Consider the following 12,003-nt stretch of genomic DNA (forward strand, 5'->3'; position numbering starts at 1 on the left):
CCTGCAGGCTGCCAGTCGGACATCTACTTTGGCTATTTGGCTGAAGATCGTTGAGAAGTCCTTCCCTGTGTTCTACTAATTTGCACCTTACCCGCTTAACCCACTAACTTACAAACACAGAATTAGAGTGTGTGCGGGATAGGGTATAAGCTGGGAAACTGAATGGGGCCCACTGGGACATATCTAACATACTAACTTGCTGGAACTTATACATGTGGTACCCTTTTTCGGTATTATGATCGACAGCTGACGTTATAATACTGTCGTCTAATGAGCTGACTATCGGTTTATCCTCCAACACCTACCACTAAGTCTACTACGATTGTGGGGTCCTTGTTGCTCTATCCCCTTTTATCCCAAGCGAGAGATTCTCCCCCATATTGGTGTTCTAGGACTCCGTGCATTATTGGGGAGAGGTGGGACGGTTTCCCCCTGGGCTGTACGCTGGAGAGCCCACCTGTTTGTTTTTGTCAGCGTGACTGATGTTTTTACCTTTCATCTCTGTTGTATGTTGCTGTATTGCAAAGGTGTCTGAGTGGGGTGCTGCCGGCAGTAGAGTCTGGTACAGAGCGGCACTTGATATACATACCCACCCTGGGTTGACAATCGGGGGATGCGGCAGCTGGGAAATCCATGTTTAATGTTTAATGTCAACGTCAATTGTCAGCTGTTAACATCAATTCTGTGATAACTATGTATTTGAATGATACGTCAGCGGTTGAAAATATAATTCTCAGTCCGTGGGGTGAATGTCTGCGAGAATTCAGTTTTCACTACCTTGATTTTCTTTCGCTCTCATCTCCTTGCAGCATCCCCCACACTAGGCTACTTTGACATATTGTATAGACTATAGGACAGGGGGCCCGGTAAGAATATGCCGCCGAAATATAGCAGGAAATCCGTGGGTACAGCGTCACCAAAAGGGGGGGGGGGGGGGCTGGAAGCAGCCCACAAGCCAGAATGGAAAAATACCTGAAATCCCCAACATCAAAAGTCTAGAGGGGGGGAAAAAACACTAGACTTTGTAGAGGGTGCAGAGGATCTACCGCGGCAGCTGGAGAATACAACCGCAAAGGCTGGGGATGTTGACATAGACCGTCTAGATATGATAGATAGGAAGCTGGTGGATATATTGGGGGTAGTACAGACCACCAATCAATGATAGATATTGCCACTGCTGTGAACGCGGTACACACCGACCTCCCCTTAATCAGAGATGATATGAATAAAACTAGGGCCAATATTAAAGACTTTGAAACAGGATTAGCGGAAGTAAAAAAGGATCAGGTAAACATGACGTCACGGCCTTTGGTTTGCGCTGTGACACTGTTGCCACACTTGCGGTTGCCCACGGCAACGTTTTGCTGTGAGAGCATGCGGTGGCAGTGTCTTGGCCTTCTGGGTGATTGCCAGGACATGGTTGCCACGCATGCTGTTGCCGGTGGTTACATGTGGATTGTTATGCTTGTGTGTGCACTTCCCCTTTAAGTGGCTTCCTTCCCTTGTCTGGTGTTGGAAGGGTTAACTCCCTTCCTAGTGTTTTGTGAACACTGGGTTTGTGTGTGTGTGTGGCTGCTTGGGCTATTTAGCCTCTGCTGGATGCCTGAAGCTCTGGGTTCCAGCCTTGTGGTCATAGATGTTCTATGTCATCCTGGTGTCGCCTTCCCTTCCTGTCACTATTTGTATGGAGTGGGTTATGTGCAGGGTGTTTGAATGTCTAGTTTGGTGTTACATGTCTGGTTGTGTTTGGTGTCATGTTTACTAGACATTCCCCTGTCTCAAGTTATTGCAGCTATGGTGTCCTGGGTTCCTGTGTGGTTCATGGTGTGTGCTGTGTCCTTTTAATGTTGGTGTGGACACTAGCACTTGTGCACGGGTTCCAGTCAATGTGTCTGTGGCAGGTAAGTGTGTTACTGGTTTCACTTACCTGCCATCTCCTTTAGCTGTATGTGTTTCCCCTCCTTGCAGCCTGGCCTTAGAGTTAGAGGTTAGAGGCTCCTGTTCCTCCATGTTGTGGATGAACAGGTAGTCTCTCCCCTGCTCCTAAGTGATGGATTTCCAGGGTGACTCGAGATATTAGGTATCCAGTGTATGAGCTGTCCCACCATCGGGGTCCGCTCATATGGTGCTCCCTTATGACTCATTTTGGCCTGGCTGATCCCCTCTTCCCTTTGACACCGCATGGTGGGGGGTTTCCCCCACTCCCCGCCGTGACACATTAGTAGGGCGTTGGACGATCTAGACAGAGAACGCAGGAGGGTAAATGCGAAGTTGACAGACCTGGAGGATAGAGCACGCAGGAATAATTTGAGAATAGTTGGTTTTCCAGAAGGAGCGGAAGGGGTAAATCCGGCTGGATTCCTACAAAAATGGCTCACACAGGTACTGGGGCCCAGTTCGGGGTCGCCCGTGTTTTGTGTAGAGCATGCTCATAGAATTCCATTTAAAAAGCCTTTGACTGGTGGACCCCCTCGCCCTCTTTTGGCAAAAATGCTATGTTCGAGTGATAGAGATTGGGTGCTTAGGCGTAAGAGGGAAGAAATTGCAGGAGATTGAATACAATGGTATTTTGATACAGATATACCCAGAGTTTTCAAAAGACATGCAAAATAAGCGCAGAGAGTATAACGACATAAAGAAAAGGTTACAGGCTGCTAGCATAAAATATTCCATGATGTACCCTGCTAAGTTAAGAATAGTCTATAGGGATACAGTTCTGTTTTTTGTTAAATCTGCGGATGCCCTCGAATGGTTGGACTCTGTCAGTTCAGCGCAGAGGAGTGGTGGTGGGGAGTTGGCGGGTTCGAGGGGGGTTGCGGAGCAGGCGGGGCGTAATGGAAGAGGTTGACAGGGTTAATTCCACTTGTGAACCAGTTTGGGGGTTCAGGGGGAGGTGGGGTGTAGGCCCTATGGGGATGGGGGGGTTGGGGTGGGTGGGAGAGTGGCCACGGTTGTAGCTATGGGGTAGTGGACGACTCCGATAAAGTGCTAACATGGAACGTATGAGGGCTAGGGGATAAAACAAAGCGGATCATTGTTTTTGACTTGATTTCTAGACACCTCACCGCAATTGTCACGTTGCTTGAAACTCACGAGTCATTGGAGATCCCCGCATACCTATTGAAGAAATAGGCAAAACATCAATCCTACGCCAGCTTTTCTTCATACTCCGTGGGGTCAGCGTATATGTGCACAAAAGTGTTGACTATGTACCGCTGGAACATCAGATTGATAGTGACAGGAGATATGTCTTCCTCTCTGGCCGTTGGAATGTTCGGATTTGCATTTTGGCATTTTTGTACATCCTCCCTCCATTTGCCATGACAGTCCTTAATCAACTAGCCACGTTTGTATATAATAGAGAGTGGTGTCCGGTATTAGTATCGGGGGACTTTAACTGTGTGCTGGACCCTGAAATGGATAGAGTATCCAACGTCGCAAAATATAATGGGACTCAGGGAAAACACTTATTATTCCAGGGGTTTTGTCAGGAAACGGGGCTAATAGACATTTGGAGGAAGTTATATGGCAATAGGCAGGTGTTCTCATGTTTTAGTAAGACATGTGTAAAGGCCGATTCATTGGCCTGTATTTGTGGGAGGGGCTTGGCCACCTACTTCAACGGCCGGCGCCCTCCCACAAGCGTACGTAGTGCAGAGTCCTTTGGAAGCGCGCTCGTACCTGGCTGTTCCTTCGGTGGATCGGGTAAGTGCAGGCGTGCGTGCAGTGGTCGGCCCTTTGGTGCGTAGGGGCCGCCATACGCTGCGCCTGATTTCATCCCTCCTGCCCGCTTCACAAGCGGCACCTCGTCTGCCTCTGGAAGGGGGGGGGATGGAGCCAACACGGCACCCCCCTCCTCCACCGCCCAGGCTCGCGCCCGGTACCGCTCTCCGGCGGGGGGTGGAGCCAGTGGTCACATGACGGCCAAACCCCCCGCCCGCCTCCCCGCCCGCTTCCGCCCCCCTCTTCTCGGCCGGTACACAGCCTGCGCCTGCCTCGCTCCCTCGCCGGGTCGGCAGCGCTACCAGCTGTGGGCCGGCAACCCTCTCTTCCCAAAATTGCCAGGGGGCACATTTTCTCCCCACGCGGTGGAGGTGCCCAGCCGGCGGGGGGCGGCCCCTCGTCGTGTAGGGGGGCACCCCCGCACTAGGCACCCCATCAGGGAGTGGTGGCCCCCCACGTGGCACGTCCTACACAAGGAGGGAGGCATGTCTGATTAGGCCTCCCCCTATGCCAGGGGGCAGCTCCGTTTCCCCACGCGGTGGAGGTGCCCAGCCGGCGGGAGGCGGCCCCCCGTGGAGTAGGGGGGGCACCCCCGCACTGGGCGCCCCATCAGGGACCGGTGAGGCCCCCCACGCGGCACGCTTTAGTCTCGGCAAGATGGGGCCCTCGTCGCCGGGGGCCCCCCTGGGCCGACCTCATGCCAGAGGGCTGCGCTGCTCCCCACGCGGCAGAAGTGCTCAGCCGGCGGACGGCGCCACCCAGGGACAGAGAGGGCCCCGCACTGAGCACCCTGTCAGGGACATGCGTCAGCTCTCCACGTGGCACTCGCCTCATGTTTGCGGGGATTGTCAGCCGTTGCCAAAATCCATCCCCACGTGGTTCATGGTACCAGGGAACTCCGCGTTCCCCACGCGGTTACCATGGAGCACGGCGGCGCATGCAACGGCTCGCTCCTCGCCCACATTAAAGTCTGGCACGGGCCGCCGTGCCGCCTAGATAGGTAGGGGTTTTCCATCATCAACATCAGGCACTGTTCAAAAAAAAAAAAAAAAAAAAAACACCCACTCCCACCAGTCACCATACCTCCCCTCACGAACACGTCCTGGTATTGAGCCTCACGCATTGACTGGTTCTTTTGCATTTGTTCCGTTGTTGTTTTCCAGGTTCTATACAGTGGTTAGTCTGAGAGAAGTTGGTGGGATCTCAATTGATTTTTCCTTGGCTACCAAGGTAGTGAGGTACACGTCGGGGGATGGGAAGTGGCTGCCTTCAGGCTGGGGTCTCATGGTTTTTTGTTAACGCACAGGTCATTTTCATTTCATTATACTTCCGTGGAAGTCAGTGCATAGGGATTCTCAGTTGATAAGTACGTCAGGTCTCCTTGCATGGACTCCCGGGTGGCGGTTCCTGGCCATTCCTTCACGGCTCTTCTGGTTCAGTGTGCATACCTCACGGGAATTATTCACTTTTTTCTGTACGTGGTTAGACAGCTGCACGGGTGCCAGCGACCATCCAGGCTAGTCGGTCATGTTACGTTACTCTTTCCACAGCCGCAATGTCACGTGCTTCGGACATTGTCGACGCGTCGGTGGACGAGGTCGTAGCACAGACGTCCGAGAGGGGCAGTACACCGTCCCTACGTGCTTGGACAATTCCTAGGCTGATGGCGGAGTTGACAAAGCGGGGCGTTCCTTTCCCGGCAACCGCCAGGAAAGCAGAGCTATATCGGCTGTGCAGAGACTCCCTGGCACCCAGCGCCAATGATCCCCCTGCAACTACGATGCAAACATCGCTGACTCAGATACACGTCATGCTAAACAGTCTGACGTCGGCCGTCACATCCATGCAGGCCAGGTTGGAGTCCATCGAGGCTCGCAGCACAGTCGCACCAGTTTCCTCCCTCGAGGTTCCGGTCGCCTCCACCTCTGCCATAGCAGACATTCGTTCTGCCCAGTCCGTCCCTAACGTGACTCCCTCCCACTATGTCCCGCTCAACATCAGGAAGGACATCCTAGAGGGTAGGGATGTCAATCTTGCGTCTCTACTCATAGCCTCCAGGGACCTTTCTGACAACAAGGTTATAGCTTGTGGAGAAGTGTCAGTGGTACTAAGGAGCCGCGACCACCGGCTCAACCGCAAATTGTCCATCCCGGAATTCGTCATGGCATTTAGTCTTTTTAGGGATGTCATTTGCACTGCCAGGCCGGACAGGAGGGAGGAACTAGACCTTTATCTCTTCAGGGTCACAGAGTTGGGTCATAGGTATGGAGGAACCGCGTTCTACGACTACCACTGTTCATTTGCAGCTAAGGCGGCAGCGGCTCTCTCCCAGTTTCAACACGTTACTGACTGGTCCAACCTGGGCACTGAGCTTTTCTGCAGACACTTTGCAGGTCTGAAGGCTCCCTCCTGTTCCGCCTGTCAATCTATCTTCCACTCGGTTGAGTGGTGCGATAAGTCCGCCGTCAGCACGGCGTCCTACCCCTCCAGCTCGGCAGCTGGTCCTCTTGAGGTCTTCAGGCCCCCCAGCTCAGTAGACAAGCTGGGCCGGCCCATCATTCAGCTAGGAAGGGCACAGATATGCAACAACTTTAATTACGCCTCTTGTAATTTTGGGCAGTGCCGGTTGTTGCATATCTGTACCAATTGTTTTAGGGCCCACCCCCGAGTAGCATGCTCATTAAAATCTGTAAAAAGCTACATGAGTGTGGTCAATATCAGCCGTCTACAAGAATTCTTGCAAGGCCACCAAAACCCTGGGTTTGTTCAGTTCCTGGTGACAGGATTCCACGAGGGCTTCCACACGGGACTGATCACGACTCCAGAGTCCACACACGAGTGCAAAAACCTTCAGTCAGCCGAAAGAAATCCCGCCTCGGTAGACGCACTAATAGAAGCCGAGTTGAGCAAGGGGTTCCTAATCGGTCCCTTTGGTGTGCCCCCTTTTCAACGCTGGAGAGTCAGTCCCGTGGGGGTAGTCACAGGCAAGTTCAGCGGGAAGGAGAGACTCATTATCGACTTGTCGGCCCCACACGGCTCCCAGGTCCCCAGCCTCAACTCCCTCATTCCTTCGGAGTAAGTGGGCATGAGATATGCTTCAATAGACCAGGCTATCGACATAATCATGAAAACGGGCCCAGGGTCCTGGTTATCTAAAGCCGACATTTCGGATGCCTTCAAGCTGCTTCCCATCATGCCAGCCCTCTGGCAGTGGCACGGCATCAAGTGGAAAGGCCTGTACTATTTCTCCACTAAGCTCACCTTCGGTTCCAAGAGTAGCCCCTGGCTCTTCGATCAGTTGGCTCAGGCACTCCACTGGATCTTGGAACACGTAGTCCTCTGTGAGTTTGTCATCCACTACCTGGATGACTTCCTGCTGATTGAGAGGCCAGGGGCACTCCCCCTAGGGCTGGGCAAGTTACTCAGGTGCTTTTCCCAGTTAGATGTCCCGGTGTCCCCCAAGAAAGTAGAAGGCCCGGCCACAGTCATCACCTTTCTCGGCATCGAGTTAGACTCCCAGCATATGCTAGCTAGATTGCCGGCGGACAAGTTAACAAGGATTAGAGGAGTCATTCACAGGTTCACAGTCACGACCGTGGTCACTAAGGCTGACCTTCAGTCTCTACTGGGCATGTTGAACTTCGCCATGCGCATCATCCCGCAGGGCAGAGCGTTCATATCCCGCCTACTCGCGCTCTTGAGTTCCGCCCCAGAACAGGACAGCCCAGTGTGCTTGGACAGTCAAGCCCTAGCGGACCTCCACATGTGGGATCATTTCCTGAGCCAGTGGAACGGGGTCTCCTTATTTGTACCCGAGCTGTCGTGTCAGTCGCCTACAGTCTTTTCAGATGCAGCTGCGGGCTCAGGGTTTGCCGCCATTTTCGGCACCCACTGGGTGGCAGATGCATGGCCTGCCGAGGTGGGACAAATCCCGGGCTTCCTCCAGACCTCTGCGCTGTTCGAGCTGTACCCCATTGTGGTGGCCGCCCACATTTGGGGCAAGTTTTGGGCACGTCAGTCTGTTCTGTTCGTAACTGACAACACAGCCGTAGTGGACATTCTCAATAGTGGGCTGTCGAAATCTAGCCAAGTCATGTGTTTTCTCAGACGGTTAGTGCAGCTCTCCCTACAACACCACTTTCATGTTTTTAGTGCGCATGTGCCAGGTGCGCAAAACGGGGCTGCTGACGCCTTGTCGAGGGCTAACTTCTCCCGTTTCTTCCAGATCATGCCAGAGGCAGATGCGACAGGCGCCACCATCCCTCCTCTCGAGTCCTTAAGGCTAGTGTAACCGACCACCTTGAGACGGCCCACGCTCTAATACGCCATTCCCTCTCGCCTAACACGACCAGGGCGTACAACACCGGGTGGAAGACGTTCTGCAGGTTTCGAGGAGAATGTCCTCAGGAGGACTCCAATTTTCCAGAGTACATCCTGGCGTTCATCGGTTATTGCCACTCTGTACGCAAGCTCTCCCACGCTACAGTGAGGTCATACCTGGCGGGAGTGCAACACTTCCTCTCTCTTAGCCACCCCGAGCTAGCATCAGTGTTCACCTTACACGCTGTCAAAGCCGCCCTCAAGGGTTTGAGCAAGTGCGGGCCTCAAAGCCAAGTACGCAGGCAGCCGGTCACCGGCCCTCTTTTCTGCAAACTGTCCGACGCCTTGGACGGTAATCCTTTCGGGGTTTTGGCCAGCCTGGTACTTAAATCCGCCATCTACTTAGCCTTCTACGGCTTCCTGAGACCTAGGGAGTTTACCTGTTCACCAGGCAGCAACAGTTTCCTCACGGTCGGCCAACTGGTCCAAAACTCCGACGGGTTCACATTGCTGCTCAAGACGTCTAAGACCTCCCAGTTGGGAACCCCTGTCCAGATATCCTACTTTCCCACAGCACATCAATGGTGTCCCATCACGGTGCTTCGTCGGTTACGGTCCGCCTTGTCCGGGGCCGGACCGAACAGTCCTTTGTTACCCTTCGGGGTGGTTCCGCTCACCACCCAGCAGTTCATATCCCACGTTAGGTCACTAGTGGCCAGCACGGGCGGCGACCCTGCCACCATTTCGGGCCATTCGTTCCGCATAGGCGCGGCATCCGCGGCCTCCAAGAACCGAGTACCTGCGCATGTCATTCAGAAACTGGGGCGTTGGCACTCGTCTTGTTTCAGCCGTTACATACCACACCCTGAAACCGAGATGTCGGCAGCCTTTCAAACTTTAGCTTTGTAACGACTTTGCAATAAATTACTTCTGCCTACCCGTATGTCTTTTGCCCTCTTTCAGGCGTCCCTCCACGACATGGTCACGGCACAACTCTGACCGCTTAGGGGTAGGGTAGCCCAGGTAGGACAGACACGTACTTGGTTGCCACGACCACAAGTGTAAAGGCCGATTCATTGGCCTGTATTTGTGGGAGGGGCTTGGCCACCTACTTCAACGGCCGGCCATGTCAAATAACGCCATGTCTAGAATTGATATTGCATTGGCCAACAGTGATATGATTGCCTTAATTTCTAAAGTGAAATATGAGACCCATGGAATTTCAGACCACTCGCCGATCTTGATAACTATCAAGGTAAGGGGTCAACACATATGCGTTAGACCTTTTAGATTGAACTGGTTATCTATTATAAAAGATCAAGACAGGAAAAATAAGCAATTATCTCAATTTTGGACACAAAATATGGGATCAACCCACATTCATTTTGTGTGGGACGCGATGAAAGCGTACCTTCGCGGCCTGTATTATAGTATAATTAAAGTAAAAAGTGTAGAGTTTCTTAAAGAAGAGAAGGGTCTGGAGGATAATTTAAAACATTTGGAAGTAATCCTCATAAAAAATAATGATGAGAGTACCTGCCCAGCTCAAAAGATATATACACAAATTACATAATGAACAAGGCACAGAACAAACTGTTCTTTCAAGGCTATGATCACTTCAGTGAGGCGGAAAAGCCAGGCAAATTACTTGTCTCCATAATATCTAACCAAAGAGGATGTAATAAAATTGGGCAGATCCAAACAAGTGAAGGGCAGATAACTAGGGATGAGCGAACTCGAACTGTATAGTTCGGGTTCGTACCGAATTTTGGGGTGTCCGTGACACGGACCCGAACCCGGACATTTTCGTAAAAGTCCGGGTTCGGGTTCGGTGTTCGTCGCTTTCTTCGCGCTTTTGTGACGCTTTCTTGGCGCTTTTTGAAAGGCTGCAAAGCAGCCAATCAACAAGCGTCATACTACTTGCCCCAAGAGGCCATCACAGCCATGCCTACTATTGGCATGGCTGTGATTGGCCAGAGCACCATGTGACCCAGCCTCTATTTAAGCTGGAGTCACATAGCGCCGCCCGTCACTCTGCTCTGATTAGCGTAGGGAGAGGTTGCGGCTGCGACAGTAGGGCGAGATTAGGCAGATTAACTCCTCCAAAGGACTTGATTAACTGATCGATCTGCAGCTGTGGATCATTGAGCTGCTGATCCTCAATTGCTCACTGTTTTTAGGCTGCACAGACCGTTTGTCAGTCTCATTTTTCTGGGGTGATCGGCGGCCATTTTGTGTCTTGTGGTGCGCCAGCACAAGCTGCGACCAAGTGCATTTAACCCTCAATGGTGTGGTTGTTTTTTGGCTAAAGCCTACATCAGGGTGAAGCTGTCACACCAAGTGCATTTAACCAGCAATAGTCTGTTCATTTTTTGGCCATATACAAAATCAGGGGCAAGCTGCGCCTGTCACCAAGTGCATTTAACCCTCAATGGTGTGGTTGTTTTTTGGCTAAAGCCTACATCAGGGTGAAGCTGTCACACCAAGTGCATTTAACCAGCAATAGTCTGTTCATTTTTTGGCCATATACAAAATCAGGGGCAAGCTGCGCCTGTCACCAAGTGCATTTAACCCTCAATGGTGTGGTTGTTTTTTGGCTAAAGCCTACATCAGGGTGAAGCTGTCACACCAAGTGCATTTAACCAGCAATAGTCTGTTCATTTTTTGGCCATATACAAAATCAGGGGCAAGCTGCGCCTGTCACCAAGTGCATTTAACCCTCAATGGTGTGGTTGTTTTTTGGCTAAAGCCTACATCAGGGTGAAGCTGTCACACCAAGTGCATTTAACCAGCAATAGTCTGTTCATTTTTTGGCCATATCCCAGTCTAATTCTGTCACTAAATCCATACCGGTCACCCAGCGCCTAAATACTAGGCCTCAAATTTATATCCAGCTAAATCTGTCCCTAGTGCTGTAGCTGGGCGAGTTATTTAGTGTCCGTCAAAGCACATTTTTTGTTCTGGGTTGAAGTACAATTCCCAATTTAGCAATTTCATAATTTAGTGGTTTCTGCTATATCAGAGCTATTTGAAATCTATCCCTAAAAGGGTATATAATATTGAAGGTGCACATAGGGTCATTCAGAATAACTTCACACACACGCTTCTGTGCATTTCCAAGTCTAATTCTGTCACTAAATCCATACCGGTGACCCAGCGCCTAAATACTAGGCCTCAAATTTAAATCCCTCTAAATCTCTCGTTACCCACCGCTGTACTGTTGTTGCTGGGCAAGATATTTAGTGTCCGTCAAAGCACATTTTTTGTTCTGGGTTGAAGTACAATTCCCAATTTAGCAATTTCATAATTTAGTGGTTTCTGCTATATCAGAGCTATTTGAAATCTATCCCTAAAAGGGTATATAATATTGAAGGTGCACATAGGGTCATTCAGAATAACTTCACACACACGCTTCTGTGCATTTCCAAGTCTAATTCTGTCACTAAATCCATACCGGTGACCCAGCGCCTAAATACTAGGCCTCAAATTTAAATCCCTCTAAATCTCTCGTTACCCACCGCTGTACTGTTGTTGCTGGGCAAGATATTTAGTGTCCGTCAAAGCACATTTTTTGTTCTGGGTTGAAGTACAATTCCCAATTTAGCAATTTCATAATTTAGTGGTTTCTGCTATATCAGAGCTATTTGAAATCTATCCCTAAAAGGGTATATAATATTGAAGGTGCACATAGGGTCATTCAGAATAACTTCACACACACGCTTCTGTGCATTTCCAAGTCTAATTCTGTCACTAAATCCATACCGGTGACCCAGCGCCTAAATACTAGGCCTCAAATTTAAATCCCTCTAAATCTCTCGTTACCCACCACTGTACTGTTGTTGCTGGGCAAGATATTTAGTGTCCGTCAAAGCACATTTTTTGTTCTGGGTTGAAGTACAATTCCCAATTTAGCAATTTCATAATTTAGTGGTTCCTGCTATATCAGAGCTATTTGAAATC

The sequence above is a fragment of the Bufo gargarizans genome, chromosome 2 (genome assembly GCF_014858855.1).
Source record: "Bufo gargarizans isolate SCDJY-AF-19 chromosome 2, ASM1485885v1, whole genome shotgun sequence".
In the NCBI taxonomy this organism is placed as follows: Eukaryota; Metazoa; Chordata; class Amphibia; order Anura; family Bufonidae; genus Bufo; species Bufo gargarizans.